This window comes from Pelecanus crispus, chromosome 2 (genome assembly GCF_030463565.1).
Source record: "Pelecanus crispus isolate bPelCri1 chromosome 2, bPelCri1.pri, whole genome shotgun sequence".
In the NCBI taxonomy this organism is placed as follows: Eukaryota; Metazoa; Chordata; class Aves; order Pelecaniformes; family Pelecanidae; genus Pelecanus; species Pelecanus crispus.
The window spans coordinates 41,858,665-41,878,436 of NC_134644.1; the positions used below are offsets into that span (position 1 = coordinate 41,858,665).

The 19,772-nt window shown below is 35.5% G+C and overlaps 1 protein-coding gene across 1 annotated transcript in view; it reads left to right on the forward strand.

The window, feature by feature from the left end:
* KCNH8 (potassium voltage-gated channel subfamily H member 8) overlaps positions 1 to 19,772 on the forward strand; it is a 205,490-nt gene that overhangs the window by 15,613 nt on the left and 170,105 nt on the right. The gene's annotated exons all lie outside the window — the stretch shown is intronic.

Sequence of the window (19,772 nt, forward strand, 5' to 3'; positions counted from 1 at the left end):
TATGTAAATGTTTAAAAAGAAAAGGAAAACCAAAACTAAGAGAAGAGAACACAGAGAAGTGACTGTTAAACAAACAAGCTTAATATAAATAAGAATGTGGTGGTATTTAATTTCTATATTTTACCACATTTACGTGTTTGTTATTTCATAACTTCAGGATTGCTATGTTGTGCTTTAGCATGCTTTGTGAAGCATCAGGAGCACATGAGGAGTCAGCAGTTGTTTTTACTGGTATTGAGTCCATTTTCTGAGGCACAGCTGAATTTGTTTTCAGTCTACTGAAAACAAAAATATAACTACTATGAATACTCTAAGGTGTCATGGTCTGTCTTCCTGTTTTCAAAATCATCAAGACCAGAATCTCCTAGCACTTTAGCCATAGGCACTTATTTAATTTGTTTCTCCAAGACAGTATCTTTTGTGGTTCCTTCCACTCAGACCAGCAGCCCAACCTGCATTTCTCCCAAGACATTTATTCACACAGCTTGGGTCTGTTGGTAAATTCTTTTACTAAGTATGAGAGCTGTCCTTGAAGTGTGGGGATGTTTGGTTGCTTACTTGTTCGCCAGGCTAACTGTTTAAGTACTGAGACTTTTTATTTCCATGAATAATACACAGGTTTCATAGGTGTCTCATGGGAACTACAATGCTAGCCTGAGTTGTTCTCCATAACTGGAATATAAACCCAGTGATGAGAAATGTGAACCTTTAAACCCTAGCCCTGAACTGGCCACTTTTAATAAGCAGTGATCATGGGATTAAATCAAAGGGACATCTAGAAAGTTTCTTTGCATAATCCTTTTTTTTTTTTTCCAATTAACATTTTTTGTTGCTAAATTTCACAAAGTGCTGAAATTGTAACATTTAAAAATTTTTGAAGTATCAGATACAAAAATCTCTCTTCAGCTCTTGCAAATATGTGAAAGGGGGAACAAGTGATTTTGTGTGCTAAAGAACCAATGAAGCCTTGGTGTCTCTTGCAGCTGAGCTCCTACATGAATTTTCTGAAATCCAGTAAAGTCAAGCTGACATTGAAGCTTTGTGAAAATGGGACATGAATTATTTCTCTCCTGGCTGTTTTGTGAAGCTTATAGCATCTCAGCACCCTTCAGACCTCTTCTCCCCTGTTAAATACTGCTGAAAACAGTCAGGGGATCTAGTGTCAATAAGGGAAAATATGGGTGGAATCAGACGTGCATGGGGAACACATTAATTTATGTTGTGTTTGCTTTATTGCAAAAAGCAGCAACAGATTAAAACTTTCTTGAAAGATTCAGCAAGCATGGGCAATCCACAGCAGTTTAAGTACCATCCTTTATAACACTCAGAAATAGATGTTTAACTGACTCTGCATTGATGCTTTTGAAGTTCAGACTTATTTGGCTTCATTATCCTAGAAGAAATGCTTGCTGCAGCAATTCTGAATCCATTGCTGTGAGAGAAGAAATCAATCAGTTGAAATGAAGAGAAGATGTATAATAGTCATATATGCTAGTTGTCCTTCTTGTTGTTTTAGATATAAGCCTTTTCTCAGAACTGTCTTCCTCCCTTTTTAGCTAACAAATTTCTCAGCCACTGCCCCTCTCACAAGTGTGAGTAGAAGGACTGAAGATGGTTTTTGTGTCAATTGGACATTTGGGAGTGGGCTTTGAGTGATTCACTTGATTCATGATGAAAAAAGCTCTGAAAGGTATGGTAAATTTGGCACTTTTTTTTTTTTCTCCCTTAACTGGTTCAAGTTATTTACAGAATGGAGTAGGAGAAAGTGCTTTTCTTTCTTTTGACTGCAGAGGGAATCTTGCATTCCTAATCTTTAGGGCTTCTTGGATCCACTTTAAGTAGAGGTCTAAAATAGACCATATATCTACCCTTCATAACTGCACAAAACATATGATAAGAATCTCTTAATCTCTCTTCTCAAACCTCTCGCATCTGGAAACAGTAGAACTAATTATTTCTGAGAGTTACTTTTTGTCTGTTTTTATGGAAGGGTCTCGTATAATACCATTAGAATTATGCCTCTTTCTCTTAAGAGGACTGATGCAGAGGGTGAAATAGTGGTTGAAAGTAAGACCACTTTGGTTTTTGTCTTGCATTTTTTTCCACACATCTGCCTGAAGCAGATGGAACCTAAGCTAATTTCATCAATAGAAATTACTGCCTAAGTTAACTGGAACAATTTATTTGCTTGAAACAGTTTAGAAATAAACGACACATAGAGGAGTTATCTAGCAACACTCATTTTTACACAGTTTCAGCTAAACCATATATTAGCACACAAAAAGAAGCAACTGGGGGTAGCTGTGACACTTGAGAAAGGAGCCAAATTTGTACCCATAAATTTAACCCATCTGGAGATGAGGAGGGCTTTTTTTAGGTATGTGTGATATAGGTAGCAGTCGTAATATGAACATAATGTATTTTCTGATAATTAAACCATGACTGGACTATATATTCAGTTATTTAATATTTTTACTATTGCTGAATAGTGTTTTATTTTTGCCTAAAAATATACTTGAGGAGTATGAACTTAACTGGTTTAGTGATGGGGATCATAGTCTGGTTCCTGCTTGTATTTTTTTTTTTTAAATACTAAAATAACTACTAATCTAATGACCAATGACTTGCACATTGCAAGATAATTCTGATCAGTCATGCAGTCTTTGACGAGTTATCCCCATGAAAACCATTTCTTCCTAAAATAGCAATATTATCTGGCATGCAGTGTCAGAACATCATGTACTACAGTCTCTGTTGTTTGTGCAATGTTAAAAATGCTATCAAAGAAGTTTCCACATAAACTGAACCACCTTTTATACCATTAAGTATTGTAAAATAGTTTTATCCACTAGTAGGAAAAGCTATGTAGTTATACCATGTATTTATAACATAAAAATCAGCATCACAAATATACTTGTTAATATTATAAGGATGTGGGTTCCAACTTTTCCTTCAGAATCAATGACTGTAGAATGCTAGAGCTTTATTAATAGGGAGTAAAAATAAGAGAGTTTGGTTGGCTTGGCATGTATTTATACTTCCGCGTGTGGAAATTGGGTAATAAGGAACAAGCCCTCCTGACAGCTCTCAAAACAGAGATACAAAATTAGTTTATACATAATCATCCATCTCTGATGAGTCAGCATGCAATTTATAACTTGTAGTCCGTCACTTTTTGTAAGTGACTTCATTCTTGTGAATATTCACCTGTAATTTTCAGATAAGTGAAAACACTTCCCAAATGGATTGCCAGACATGGGAAAGGGACAAGCAGTTCCAGATGGTGTTTTCGCCATCTGAGAAGTGTCCTTCTCTCCAATGATTAGAGCAGGGAAATAAGGAATAAATGCCTGAAATTCGACAGGGCAAAAGGGGCCATAAGTGGTCTTCTTTCCCTGTGACTAAATGGCCATACAGGAGGGTAGTTGTGAACTTAAGTCATTGAAGAATATTGATTTTTTTTTTTTAAAATCTATCCACGTATATATATATATAAATATTACAGCAAGGTCTAACCTCTGCAGTAATATAATTTGAAAACAGTTCAAAGTTAAAATGTTGTTTCAGACAAACCAAGTTAGTACTGATATTTGAACTTAAATCTACTGGTTATATTTATCATCACTGGAAGTTTACATCTGCAGAGCAATGTATTGAAAGCTGTTGGCCAAATTAAAACTGGGGACAGTATTTCACAGGGTTGCACTGATTTTACACTAGGTCTGAACTTGATTCAGTTATTAATGAAGCTAAATTGAAAATAAAACCCCCAATATTACCCTTTTCTTTCAATGCAGAGTTAGTTAAATAGAGTAGATGTAAAAACAGGTGAGCATAGGAAACTGCACATCATAGGTTATGAGGAAACATAAGTGGGTCAGGAGCGCTTGGGTTGTTGTTTACCATTTACCTCATGTTAGTTCATAATCCCACAGGCCGTTGGGAGATTACAGTGGAACAGAGCAGTCCTGTAACAACGCTCCACATAGTATTAATCAAGAAAGAAACCTTTTTTCCCAGAAAAAACAGAAGGAGCACTGAGCACCCACCAAAGCGTATGCCTTTTCAAAGTGAGCCCTGTCAGGTTTGAAATACCACTTGCTTGTCACTGCACGCTCTCCATCACTGTCCCTCGGGAACTTGCAAGTCCAGCCTTCAAAAAGGTAAGAGAGCTGAAATTGTAGCTCCTCAGATAACCTCTTTCCTGGCTAGAGTATTTTCCATGGGAATGTCGTACTCATCTCTCTTGATATTGCTTGCAGCTGCACAGGTTTTTCATTTTGTGTTGTAAAAATACATGGCCAGTATTTGATGTCTGTGCTTTGTAACTTTATTATTACTTTAATTCAAACTAACTTATATCATGTCTCTTGCTCATGAGTTTGCATTAAAGACTGAGGTGTAGCCTGAATAAGTCTCCTATACGTCCTTTAATTTAGACAAAACCTGTATGTGTGAGCACTGTATGGTATCTGTAGTGTGTTTCACGTGCCCTGGATGCCTTGCACTAACCAAGGTGACCTGCCATGTCCATATGGTCTGCAAGGTAGATAGGGTGAGCATGGAGACAACTGGTACAGCAGGTGCTCACCAAGCCTTAAATGGCATGAAGCATCAGCAAGACTGCCTGTGTCCTGTAGCAGCATATCAAGTTAAGTCCAGTGAGACCAGAGTAATATGTTTTGTGAAGGTGGTAATCCACATGTTACATTGATGGTCTGTCCATCAGTAAAGGCTTTGTCCATGATTTCTGAATGTCCCATGGTCCTGCTAGCCATCTGTTCCTTCAGAAGTAAGTCCACAGAACATATATTGCAGACAAACATGGGAAATTGTGAAATTCTTCCCAGGTAAGAAGCCTGGGTGGGATAAAAAGAAAAATCTGAGGGGAGATTCAGATATCTAGTAGTTCTACTTTTGAATAAAAGGCTAGCAGGTTGGATGATCTAAGTTATACCTTCATTCTGGTTCTTGGGGCAATTATTGTCGTAAGACTGAGTAATTAACAAAATTCCCTAATTCAATTTTCTTCCATCCTTGAAGTGAGACATTGTGTACACCTAACTTGCAAGGGGCGTCTGAAGAATATTTAATGCTTGTAAAACATTTTGAAAATGTACAATGCCCTGCAAAATGTTAGCTATTATTCCTTATTACTAAGAAATTATTTCTTTCCCAAATCTATTAGCACTGCTATTATTTAAATAGAACAGAAGTGAGACAAATTTTTTAGCTTTTGGTTACTGTTGTGAATGAATATTTTTTTTCAGAGATTTCAATTGAACTATCAAAGCTTTAAAAAGAAAAAAAAAATCCTTTTTACCCTGGTTAAACCTCAACTTTGTAAGCTCTCTCTTGAAGTCAGTGGCCAATGTCATCAACATTATATTAGAAACTTTTCAATAGGCCTCAAGTTCCATCCCTATTTAGCAGAGCACTAAGGTTGTGCTCAGTTCCAGTGGCTTCTGAAATAGTACTGACTGTTTACGAAGCTGTGCAATTACAGCTGTTGCTGTATGTCATCCACAGAGCAATAATATTGTTTATGCAACTTCAGCTAAATGGAAATGTTGGGTTTCTCAGTTATGATGTCAGTTTTGTTTTGAGAAGATTTATGGTTTCTACTACTACTAGTTGTTCTCCAGAGCTACGTCTTCTCTAGTTCATTGCCAAATTAGTTGAAATGTAACCAGGTTGTAGAAAAGGGTTTATTTCCATGTCCTTTTTAAATTTTATCCATGGTGTTACTGTTACTTCTTACCATTTTGTGCCTCAAATACCCTTTTATTGTTTGCTGGTACATTTTCCCCAATTGGATTTATCCATTCTTTCTGAATGCAAAGTAATTTTTTAAAACATCACAAAAAGAAATAAACTATCCTGTCACTGCGAGGGGTTCTTTTCCTTCTTTCTTTCTTTTCTTCTAGCTACTTCATTGAACTTACTGAGTTGCACGACTTATGTTTTCTTTCTTTCTACCTCGTACAGCCAGCTACATTCTTCTTTGTGTGAATGCTCCACACTCCCTTTGTAGGACTCAGAGTGATGGATAGATCGGATAGAACAGTGAAATAAATAGATGGAAGACCAGAGCCTTTTATTTGCTAAAGACTGTCAAGGCCTAAGCTGAAAATGCATATATGCTACTCTTTCAGAAACTCAATGTAGAGAAATCCCACTATGGTGGACCTATTAGAAGGGCTGTCCCTGGAATACTAATTTTCCTTTTTCTTCCTTTCCTTGAATTCTGACAGCATTTTCTTTTCTTTACTTCTGCTTCATACTATTCGGTATATCCTTCCATACATATGATGCCTTTTTCACTTTTGCATAGAGGCTGGGTGTACATCGGCAGTGAAGAGCAGGATTACAACTGCTTGCTTTTGTGACCCACATGCTTTCCACCTGCACAATGGGCTATCAGTCCAGCTGTTGTTCAGTTACCACATCCACTATTCTTGCTTAGGAAGAACTTAATTGGTTACTTGTTGATAAAGAAGCATGCTCAACCCTGCTGACTTCCAACTCATCATGGGTTGGGGCTTAGGTTCTTCCCTTCTTTTGAGCTACATGAGTTTGCCCAAGCTCATTCTTTAAGTGTTTGTGTATAAATCATGTGAATGGTAGCATTGGAAGACTTTGTCTTAATATGTTCTTTAAGATTTCACCAAAAAGGTCTTAAAACACATAAAAATAAGCTTTTACGTAAACTTACCAAGAAAAATATCTTTTGAATTGTAAAGGAAATAATTATTTCATGGTGATAAATTTCAGAAATTCACATTTATTTCAATCTTAATCTTTAAACCCTCTGAGGAAACATAAGTACCCACGGGACACTGCAGTTCAGCAATAGCTTATTGTTCAGACAGAAATACTACAAAAACTCCTATGCTCATGTGCAGCCAGAAAAATATGTATTAAACCTGAGTGGTGAATACTCAGATATTAAATACTTAAAGTCAGATTTCTATTTGCAAAGCAGTAGGAGAAAATACCTATTTATTTTTTTAAAACACTTAATACTATAAGCCTTGTTTGCCATCCATTTTTAATAATACGCTTTCATGTTAAGTGTCGTTATTTCTGCTGTTTCTTGGACAATTTCATACAGATTTTCAGATCAGGATGTGCCATAAATACCAGAGTATAAATAATCTATCATTATACAGACATTTCATAAATAATGCATGGCTGTGACATGAATGAGCATGCATAACTTGCAAGGTAACCTTTTGAAACATTGATAAACATATGCAACAAAAATTTGTAAAAATTATTCCCACCTTTACAACATCTACACACTGATGTAGTAAGGAGACAAAATGGAAGTTTAATATACAGAAACAAAGGAGTATTCTCAGGCATTGTTAGTTGTAAATGCAGACCATAATTATAACTGTTCTTTCAATCTATTGGGGTGCTAGGTGAGAATATAATTACACCATTAGTAAATCAACTTAAGGAAAAAAATTATATACGCCCTGCTTCTGAAGATCGTACTGTTGAGTAGCCGTGCTTTATGCAATATTCCATGCAAACTTTTTTGGCTATGTTATTCCAGATGATACGCATATAAAAATGCAGAAAGTAGCATTTAAAAAGAATCATTCTGCTCAAATAATAATTAAAAATGCAACTTGGTTGTTTCTTATTGTTATTGATTTATCATAGAAGATAATTTTAATTTTGTTTTGTGAATATGAATCCTGAATATTTGTTTGTCACTATTTAGATTTCTTAAGTATATTTTATATGGAGAACTTCCTAATGAAAAAAATTCCTTTGCCTGTTATCTCTTCCAGTGATATTATGTTCCACTCACTTCTGATATTCTGTAGACTGTAACGTGTTCTCCCTGAAAACATGTTGATAGTTTCAATAGTTTATCTTCAAGTTTGCATTTTTGTTTTAAACAATATGTAATTTAAAAGAATGCAAACTAGAAGCAGAGACAAAAATGTGTGTGACAAAATATTACAAACAACACAGGCAGGGTAAAATAAGGCAAGGTGTCTAGATACTGCAGAATTAAGAAAAAAAGGTAATGGATAGAAGAAAAGGCAGATATAATAAAGTATGTGAACTGCCATGACCACATGCCTATTTTAAGTGTGTATTGTTATTTGTGCCTAATGTTTACTATGATTAAATCTACATGTACTGTCACATATTTATAAAGCCATTTTCTCCTTGTTGACCAGCTGTTTCATGCCTTAATCTTATTTTTTTTAATTTTTAACTAGGAATAATGGAGTTGAAGAGGTGTATTATGCTATAGTCAAAAAAAGATCCCAGAAAATATAACTGAAAAACTCGCACAAACCTGTGACTCAAGTTTTCCTAAATATCACATATGATTATGTCTTAGGGTCTTTCAGCCCTGTTAAGTGACATGGAGAAAATTGATTTTAGTAGAGAACAAAAAAATTTTTAAATATCTTGCAGCATGCGTGTCATTAAGGAGGTATGTATTATGCTTTTGTTCATTCAACTGTAGTTACCACCAAATGATGCCATGTCTAATTTTTGGTATACTACTGCTGAAAACCAGGATTGTGACATACCTTTCACTTTAATGATTTGCAAGGCTCCAAATGCTACAATAGTTTATCACTACATGATCATTCCTGTTTATTGTCATGTGTGTCTTTATGTGGTAGGTAAGACACGCTTTTGGAAATTAAAGCAACACCATGCACCTTCTACTTTGCTGTACAGTCAGTTTATCCATTTAAGCTTAATTATAGTGTAGAAAAAACATTACAAAGATATTCTATTTATTAGAGTTTTTCAGTGCTGAAAGGAGTAACAAGAACCGGCAATAAAGCAAAATTACCCTTCTAAGTGTTTCCAAAAACTGCAGTAAAAAAAAAAAATCAAGATTTACACATGGTTCTTGAATGCAGCAATATTTCCCTACCAGACAGTGCTATGTGTGGTAAATGGGGGAGAAAAAAAAAAAATCATCTGGGATTGATTGCATTGAAAAGCACAGTAAAATTCTGCATTTTTAGAAAATAAAGTAGGGCTCTGATTATTTTGTCAGAGAACATATTCTTTGCCTATATTCTGTGTCCCAACTGCTGGTTTTCAAATTCTGTTCAGCGATTTGGTTCCTTTGATAAGTGGCCTTATTATCAGCGCTGACTTCTCTCACAGAGTTGTTTTTCCTTTTTGTTCTGCTTTATCATCACACCAAGCATCTTCCCATTCGTCTGCCTGTAGGGAGATTTAGAATGGGTTTCTCTATGTATTTCAGATCCCAAGGGAAAGAGGACATCTTAGGGATGAGAAATCACATTTCTTTTGCTTAAATTGTTTACCAAAGTCCTGATTTAGGAAAGGACTTAAGAACAAACTTGACAGGAAGTGTATGTTAAACTCTTGTGTCTTTTTTTTTTTTTTTTTCCCCTTTAATTACTACTTGAGTAGAACAGGAATGACATGTCATTAAGAGATGAGATTATTTTTTTCTCTCCTGATTGTGGGCCAAGGTTTTGTTTTACTAGATTATGTCTACTCAACTTATTTACCTTTGTTTTCTGAATTGTGGCCCTTTGTAATATAGGTATTCCCTCCCGTTATTTCAATGAGAAAATGTTGGATATTACTTTTGTGGCAGCTAAGTCTCCATTTTTCACCCCACAAAAAAGACAGTCCTCCTAATATAGCTGCCACATTTGGGTTTTTATTTTATTTTTCCATATTATTTAACTCAATAATCTTTGCTGTTTGCAAGATATGCAGGGTTTTTATTGCTTTGACCAAGACCAAAATTTCATGATTGGATCTTTATTGTGTGTGTATGTATGTATAAATATGTAAGTACATTTCATAATTTCATTTTGTATAAAGTAATTTGTATGAAACATTTGAAATGAGTCTGTGTAAATAATGGATTCTTTAATTTGGGAGCCTAACAGAATTTAAAAAAAAACACAAAACAGAAAAACATTTTTGAGATCTAAAAAACATTGTTTAGGGCTTTTATGAAAAATTTTTAAAAACTGTCTGTTTTTAAATCCTTTCACTTTCAAAATGAAAACTCTACTTTGAAGAATATTTCACTTTTACAGCTCAAAAAGTCAGAGTCTCTGGGATGAAATCAATGACAAAATTCCACCAGTATATGGAATTGGTTCGAGTTTATGCAGAGTGGCTCAGGGGGCACTTGTTACTTACTTACTGTTGTTGTTTGTAGTTTACTTTTTGCTAGATCTAGCTTCCCTTACAGAATATATCTAAAACAATTTCCTGGCATACACTGTATTCTAGTTTTATCTTCTGCACTGTGGTATGTCTCAGTAATGATGGAATAACATCCCCATGGCAATTACACTAAGTAGTGTTGCTGATGTATTTAATATTCTCTTATCTATTTTAATACAGTATAGCAGGTGGAAATTGGAGACAACCTGCCGTCAAAAGCGCAGTCCTCTGTGGTGTGTTAGCATTTCTATGAGGGCTATATAGGTAGTAGAGAGATCATAAAAAATAGAACTAGTTATATGAAGTCTAAGGATCTGTGTCAAAGTGAAGATAAATAGATAACACAGTGGTCACTTTCTGCTTCAGATTCATTGAATAGATTTGGAACTAGAGTCCTAAATGACAAAAGAGTCCTCAAACAAGCAAAAATGTTATGGGTTTTTTAGTCCATGTTACAGAGTTATTTTTGTTTCATTTCAATCAAAAAGATTTGTTTAGAAAGTGAATATGTGTACTTGCGAATATATAACTTGGATTAGATTATATTTTTATGGATATACTTTTAAAAACAAATTCAATAGAAAGTAATTTATCACAGAAGTATTCTGCTTTGCTATATAATCTTTAGAAGAAGAAGGTAAAAATTCTGTGAAAACAGACTTTAAGGAATAGAATTATTGATAGTGGTCCTAAATCCATAGACCTGGGTAGGCTCAAAATGCTAATGGAGATTAATGTGCTTTTCTTTTCTAATCTGTCTGTATGTTGCTGTGAGTCTCTATTTTTGAATGCTCAAAATTCAGTAAAGTTCTCTCTCCCTTTTCAGAGCAAGACCTTTTTTTTTTTTTTTTTTAAATAATAAAAAAAAAAAAAACCCAAGACTTAGTTTATTGGAGTTTGCTTTCAACTATTTTGTTTTAATTTTTTTCGTTTCCTTTCCATACGGTCGAGGTTTTGAGTTCACACACTAGCTGCTGCAATAGTTAATTACCTCAACATCTAAGATAGCTCTTTGTGGAACTTTCCCTGCCAATATGCAGAGACAGGAGCTATCTCGGGGCACTGCTGGTTGCCAGTTCAACTACAGTTTAATGAATGGACATTTTATTTCTCTGGATTACTGTGAGAACAACATAGACAACTGTCTGGATGAATAATTCACAGCAAAAACAGTGTTCAGCAAGTACAACTTTTTCTTTTCTTTTTTTTTTTTAACTGCACATGAAAAGTCTGTGATCAGATCACACTGTACACACATTCAGTACTTGAGAAGTTGCACACTTGGGCCTATTATTTTGTTTATCTTCCTGAGCCTGATTGCAACTTTGGGAAGGCTCCTTACAGGCATAACGATTAGCGAGATGGGGCCTAACTTATCTGCAATTTTGATCTGTGTCCCAGTGCAGAGCCCAAGTACCTGCTCATCAGTGTGATTAAGGAATTCACAGCCTCTCAGTTATGTTCACGGCTCCAGCTGTGTAGGCTGAGATAAGCTATGTTTCCTTGAAGCATGCATGACTTTCTGTAGAAGGGGACAAAATCTTTTTTCAGGTCAAGAGAGTCTGTATTTAATGTATAATTCCAGCAAGCTAACTCTGCTGGAGAATGATTTTAAATGAATTTCAGTTTCACAAATAATAACAGGGCCAGAGTCTGCAACCGTTCCCTTAAGCCATAGTCTGATGATTACTGCACAAATAGCCATGGAGATTTACAGTGTTCGTACTCTCTCGGGGGTGATTAGTATCTTCACAGCACAGCCAGCATAATGGATCTTATTAGTGTTCTTGATATGTTTCTGTGCAAAATCAGCCAGCATAGCTTAATCTACCTTCTGTAAACTTTCTAGTGAAGTGGTAAGGAGTGCTCAGGTGCCTTTTCTGCTGATTGAGACAAGAGCTCATGGTTTCACCAGGTGAAGACAGATTTGGGGAGGAAGGCAACAGCTTTGCACTGATCATCTTATAATGACTCTGCTTCATACCTTATGCCACTAATAATTTTGTTCATTTCAGTGGACCCAATTGAAGAGCGGTCATACACTAAGCCAGAAATTATGAGGATGGGCGATGGTAGTAAGTGATCTATGTGGAGCCCTGTTTCTTCACAGTGGTCTCCTCCATTATTCCCAGTAGAATCCTGGAAGAAGAAAAGCAGCTGTTTCAGTGGCACTGCTTTTCTTCTGTACAGGCAGGCAGGTAGTTGAAGGAAAACAATAAGGGGCAACTGAGGCCTTGACAGCTCCATTCACTATCATATATCATTGACTGCGAGGAAAAAAAGGAAAGGGGCCTGCACATCTTTCTTTCCTATTCTCTATTTCCTTCTGTAAATCCCAAACACAAGGGATGGTGGAAATCAGATTTTATATCTTGGAGGTAATGCATATTAAGTGCTCTGACCTGCTTGGTGTAGTTATTGCTGCCTGTTACCCAAGGGGAATCGTAAATTGCAAGGTGCAAATCCAATTCAGCATGAAGGAGGAATGCAGAATACGGCCCATTTATTTTTAAGTTTGAGGAAATAATTAAAGCAAATTTGTTGTGGTTTTCACCCTGCTCTAATTACAACACAGAACACTTCAAATGTAGTTATTGCCAGATCTATTTGCATATTCAGTGTAAATTAAAATAATCATCCTGATTATCTGTCAAGATATACATAAAGTGATCATAAAATAGATGTAATACAGTATTCATTTTCTTACTATAATATGTTGCCTAAAACTGAAGTGTTATGGTCCCAGGAGTGATGTATGGATAAATATTAATCTATGAACTTGATATTACTTTTTCACATCATGCTTGTAAGTCACAGGAAAGTACATAAAATGTGTCATTCTGGCTTCGTCAATTTTGAGCAGAAAGGCTATAAATCTGTGACCTGTCACTATGATCACTAATAACTGAAGAGTGTAGTTAAGAAATCAAGTTTCTGAGGTAAGTATAGTCTCAGTGTACTGAGCTAAACTTGTAAGAGTTTCTTTTAAAGGAAGTTGAAAATGTGAAATGAAAGACTTAGTAAAGAACATATTGATTTTAAAAGGGTAAGTAAGGAATAACTAATTTTCCCTTCAACCCTTTGGACATGTGGTCACAGTGAAGAATCTGGCTGTAGAAAGTCATAAACAAACAATACCTCCATCTGAACTCTTCCTATTTAGATCCTACCTGGTATTTAAAAATCTTAGCAATTTTTTTTTTAGACTTAAAGATATGTTCAGATTTAAAATAATATTGCTGAAAATTATTTTGTTGGGTAAAACAAAGCTTGTTATGCCATTTTCAGCCGAATAAACCTGTTTTAAAAGAAAAAAAAAAGTATTTTGCATATGTTCTAAAAGTAGTCATTTTGATGCAGAAAGCAGCTATGATTTTTTTTCACTGCCTTTGTTACCTTCTTTCACTGCTTCTCCATTTCATCCCAAATGGCTTTTTTCCAGAGATGTACACAATGCAAATCTAAGGAACAGATTCTTCTAGACCTGCCTGTTCTCAAATTACTGGTTTAAAAAAGGTGGAAATAAGGACACTGACATATCTATTATACTGAATAGCAAACTGTCAGCAATGATGTAGATGCAAAATATGAAGTAGGAACAATGGAAAAATACATTAGAAATTACTGGCTTTTGATTAATATTTCATGCCAGTTTTATGTTGGTACAACTTAATTATTTTTCAGTGGAACTTGTTTACACAGGTTTAGAATAAAATTTATTTTAAATTTCTTTGTGAGTACTGAGTAAAAAGCTTAAATCTGCAAACGGACATGTAAGATAATCACGTATACTCATGTAAATGAGATTTTGTGGCTCTAAGTTCCCAATAAACATCTTTCTACATATTCTTAGATTTACAGTATATGCAGTTATGATTGAAAATATAATGAATGTAGGTAGTAGACAAAGCACAGATATTCACAGTTCCATTGAAGAAAATGGGAAATATGTCTGCTGCTAGTAGCAGGATTTAGCCTGTTCAGATTTCATTTAATTTCTTGTTGGCAATGGAATCAGTCTCTGGTTCTCTTCAAATGTTAAGCTCTGTGCTCCTGCATCCTGGCATAAGTAGAGGAAATGAGCAGCAACTGGAATGGTCTTACACTGGCTGGCATGGGAAGGAAACAGCTACTGGAAACTGCCTTGGTAAAATACAGAGAACAGCACCAGAGCTGCGGAGCCTAAAGCAATACTTGAGGTTTAAGATTAGGGCATAATCACTGGATTCATTGACTTCCTAAAAGATGTTTAAAAGGTCTCATAGTTTGATGTTTGTAAAAATAACTAGGTTTACATTTTAGCTGGATTTTAGGGGTGTTTATGGATAGCTGCATTAATATTTAGGGGGGTTTGTTAGATTTTATGTAGTAGAAATTGCTAAAATCATGTATTTCTGTCATCTTCTTGAAGCATGCAAGATTAAATAAGGAAGATAAATATAAACCTGTAAACCTCATCCTTTAATCAACAATGTCATCAGCCAATTCTTGTGGAGCTTCTTCTGAGGCACAAAAATATTGCTTATACACTTTGATATGAAAAATGGGGTGTGCTGGTACAAAGAACACTGAATAGATAGACTTGAGTTTCTACATCTTCTCCTACCACACTATTGGAAGTAGGTAGAAAGAAAGGCGGGGTGGGGGGGGGAAGAAGTAAAAGAGATTAATATTTCCTCCGAGCAGTCAGGAATTTAGGAAATGCTGAATTCCAGGGTAGAAGAGATACTCTTCCATCCTAGCAGCCAAGATACGAGAGACAGTGAACAGAAATGTTAAACATTCTTTTTGGTGAAGCTTGCATCATAGTATCAGATAATATGTATTTTTGATGGTATCACTAGGAGATCTTGTGTTCCAAACAGAGCAACAGGTAAGGCTGTGCTGGGTTTGTTTCTACAGGTCCTTTCAGAAGTTCAGTGGGCTCAAGCATTGCCTTTCCAACTCTGCAAACATTCATAATCACTCCCTTACAGCTCTTATGCAATGCCTTTTTGGTATGAAGTTTTTATTTTTTGGCACTGACTAGTTAATATAGTAAATGCTATACAAACAGGAGACAAAGAAATAACTATATAGCCTTAACTTTTACATAGAATATAAACAGGGTCTTGCAGAGGTAAGGGTTTCTACCAGTCTTTAAAAGGTGTATTTGTGAGGTGTTATCCTTAGTGTTCCATCTTCATGTATATGTTTTTTTTTAAATATCTTTGTAGTTGAAGGGTATTGAGCTCTTTGAGAAACTCCATAATTAGCACATTTAATAATAAATGATCTCTTGAAAGATGTACTATATTGAAAAGGAGGAAAACTCCCTTCAAAAAATTTCACATTACATAAGAATTTCCTGGGTTTGACTTTGAGAGTATGTTTTTCTTTGAAAAAAAGTCAGGAGCCGCTTTAAGGGATTATGTCATGCAGAAGAAAGAAATATTATTATATGGATTACAGATGATAGAAGAGTTGCCTCATTTTAAGGAGAAGTTATGTTTAGAAAACAACAGCCTGCCTCTTACCTGCCTGTAAAACATCTGATGCCATGTTTAACGAAGTAGCCGCGTAATGAAATATTTAGGTGGAGGTTTTGGTCTAAAGACGTTCCCTAAGAAATTTTAAATACTGACAGCCTGATCATTTTTAACTGTTGATCAGAAAAAGATACATTTAACACGTACACATGGGAACTGGATGAAGCCTTATGGATGACTATGGTTAAACAATTGCAAGTGATCTTAGAGAGGTTCAAGTAGAAAGACTCAAAGCCCTACAATAAATGATCTAGATCAGATTGTAAGTGTTAAGCCTTTCCCTAATGTCTTTCTGTTAGGATAACAGACCTTGTTGGAAAAGAGGTGTTGACTTTCTGAAAGAAAGGGGCTTGATTTGTCCAAGACCAGACCATTTCTAATACTCCTGTGGCTGGTGAAACAGATTGATTCAGCCTGTGGCAAATACCCCTTCATCACTGCCTGGGTTAGGCTGTGAACCAAAGGCAATACTCCACCAGCCCAGCCAATTGAATAAGCAGCTTGTGATGAGGATTTTATTTTTATTTCTCTGTGTATTTGAGGAAATATGTGGGAGATAAATGTGTAAGCACAGTCCTGATATATGTGTTTAACAAACATGGAGAACAGGATTGGATCAGGCTAACTGAATATTGCAGTCCTGTCCCAGTCAGAAAAAAACATCCCAGCTCAGGAGGGAAGAACACCGCAGGAAATTGCTGCATAATTAGATCTTTAATTAATTTATTAATTCAAGGCAAACTCCTTCACTGAGTTTCACCTACCAGTAATGGATTTTTCCATGCCATATACAATAGAATTTGATCTGGGTTTAGGCATAAGCTTTGCAGCAGAATTTTCAAGTCACATCTTTGAAGTTCTTTCCCAAAAAGGTATAAAAAGAGGTTTCTTCTGAATCCAAATCTCCCTCATATAAAATTCAATAAAATGTGACCCTTTGAATGAAAGCATTCTGTTTAATCTACTGGAGATTATTCTAGTGTCTATCAAACTCCCACATTTCTTCCCACATGTTACTAGCAGCTTTGTAGAAGTGTGCAAGATTAAATAGCCTAAGTTTAAGGCATCTTTTGTGATTAATTTAAGGAAAATAACTTGCAAATAAAATACACTAATAAACTACACAGCAGATGAGGGATTTTTTTTTTCCTCTTCTGATTTTTTTCCTTGCTTCATTTCATACCGCAAACCTCTCTAAGCCAGGCTTCTCATATCATTTTGGCTCTTGATGGCAATGATCAGGTAATAAAGTGAAAGGTAAGCAATTCCTGTGCAACTGCTCAATATTTACTTATGGCAGTTCATGTACTTGAGAAGACAAGCCTCTGTGTCTTGTTGAATAATAGCAATTTGGGAGCCAAAGGGAGAGAAACACTCCATTTTGTAAGAAAGAGGAATGAGTAGGTTTTGTGCAAGTCCAGTATGTGAATGTGTCTGTCCTTATGTCAAGAGAGTGAAAATGAAACAGTGAGCATGAAGGTCAGCATCAGATTTCAAGAATACCAATATTAGAAGTAAAATTTTATGTTCAAAGTAGATCACAAAATCACTTCTTTCTACAGATATAACTTATTAATGTGTCCTCGTGTAAGCCAAAGACTAGTTTTGAAAAAGTATTGAATTGGTGTCTCTAAGTTACAATACTGCCTGACACCCTTGCTGTCTATCTGTTGTGATTTACACATTTGTTATTTTCTGTACTGTTTCTAAATAGTTAAAATTCATCCATTTCTTTTTAAAAAAAATTTAATTTATTTCATCAGGAAACTTAGAATTTGAGTTTGGAATTTTATTCTTTCATCCCTAACTCAAACTTCTCTTCAAACTGATTAATTTTATATTATAAATGCAATGCATTTTCATGCTCATGTGTCCTTAGTAGCAATTTAGGATACATCGTAGGTGAAGAACATTGCATAGAATTGAGATATGTTAATATAAGTGTCAGCTATGCTGCTACAGCAAGCCATTCATGAACAATACATAAATATGAAACTAAATTACATTTCAATTAATTATTTCACTTATTTGTGGTTTTAAACAACTGTGCTTATTAGTAGATCATTTGTGACTAGATAGGCATTTCCAAAGGGGTGATTATTGTAAGCATTTTTCCCAACTCTAAAGGGAAATAAGACTACTTTGGTATTCTGAAATAGGAAGGAGACTTAGGAAGCTATGACATTGCTATATCTTCAAATGGGTCTCCAGGACAGAAATACCAGCAATATATTGCAGTAGTGCCGCACAATAAAATGGGAAAGAGGACCCGCTGTGGTAAATACAGTCCAAACATGTCTTAAGGGACTGGCAGGGCCCTAAGAAACTTGTAGTTTAAGCAATTGGAAGGAAAAGAAACAATATTATAAAAAGATTAAATTACTTACATGTGGTGACTCAAAAAATAATTGACCATACTGATCAGAATGGGACAGTGGGTGTCCTTCTCTTGCTTTGCCAGTTTGGCTACATTCACCAACACTGTCTCGAAAAATAAGTTTCTCTTTTGCAACAGAATAACCAACATTTTAAAAAAATATAGAAATCCTCTTCAACGTTGTTATGTATTCAGTATTCTGTGTTAGCGTTGTAACATTCACTGTTAAGACTCCTTTATTTCAGTTATATGAAATGAACACCCTCCTGTTTCGTACCTCATTTGCTGTGGAATGGGAAATTCTGCAGGATGCTGCTGAGTTCCCAACACATGCCAATTTCCATGTTCAGTTTTCACCATTCTATTCTAACAAAGCTGTTCTTTGCTTTCGGACTATTTTGTGCTAAGGAAGGGGAACACAGGTCTGTAGATGCTTTCTTATGGAATCTTGTTTACATCTGCTTTTACATGAATTATACCGTGATTCCACTGAGTTGAAGGAAATAGGATTATCTTATTTTTTATTTTTCTCCTTATGTGCGCTTACTGCTTTCCTGATTATCACATGGTGTGGTGTAGGAAAATAGAATATTAAATAAAAACTTTCATTTTTTAAAATTTAAAACTTATTGAAAATAGAAGGATAAGAGGTAATATGTTTGAGCATATCCATTTGAATGCATTAGTATTTTTTCTAAGTTGCTCTTCCATTATCCTTTTTTGACATTTTTCTCCTTAAGATCAAGTTACCCTGCCATAATGGATTGCTTTGTGGTGCCATATAGGTGCTGTCACTTTTCTAAACTCTTTCTTTAGGTCTTCTGACTGCTACCCGAGTTCTAAATAATCAGTTTAGCAAGACTGAGAAAACAGTTTAAGGAAAGCTACATGCAGACTTTTCTCCTAATCAAGCTCATTAGACATAAGTCCTAATTTAAAAGGATAGTGCATGACATTGTTCCCATTGAAACTCACGGCCCAGCTCACACTAGACACGTTTCAATATACTGTCATATCAAATACGCTTTGAGTTTATGCACCAGGCAAAGAACTGAAAAGGATTCAAGTGTTATTAAAACATTCACCTTCAACTTTCCTGTATTTTGCTGGTGATATTTGTTTTCTGATGTGAAGTGCTTGTTCTCCACATGCATGTCACAATTGCCATAGACTAGAAAATTTTACAGGATGCTATTGAATTTCCAAGATCATTTAGATTTCTACAATTAATTTTCAGTGTATTATTTATAGTGGTTTGCCTTATTTTCAAACAGTATGTGCTAAGGAAATTATGCAAGTCTGCACACGCAGAGCTGTCACAGACCATCAGAGGAATACAGCATAAACTCCAACAGTTAGGCTAGCAGAGATGTTCCATTACATCTAAGTGGAGAGGGCAGGAGCTCAAGGCAGGTATGATCTGTTAATGAGTCAGGACATTACATCAGGGTGCTGGTGTGCTTGCTCCATTTTCCCCTGTTGCTGCTGTGGTCCACTCCAACTTCTGTTGGGCAACTCTTGACCACGTCTGTCAGGAGCAGATTAGACTCTGTAGATTCTTAGATTGTGTCTCTTTTTGGTTGTAGAATGAAGAATACATTTTATTGAACATCTCAGACTGTTTCCTAAAGTGTGCCTGTCTGTGATGTGCTCGT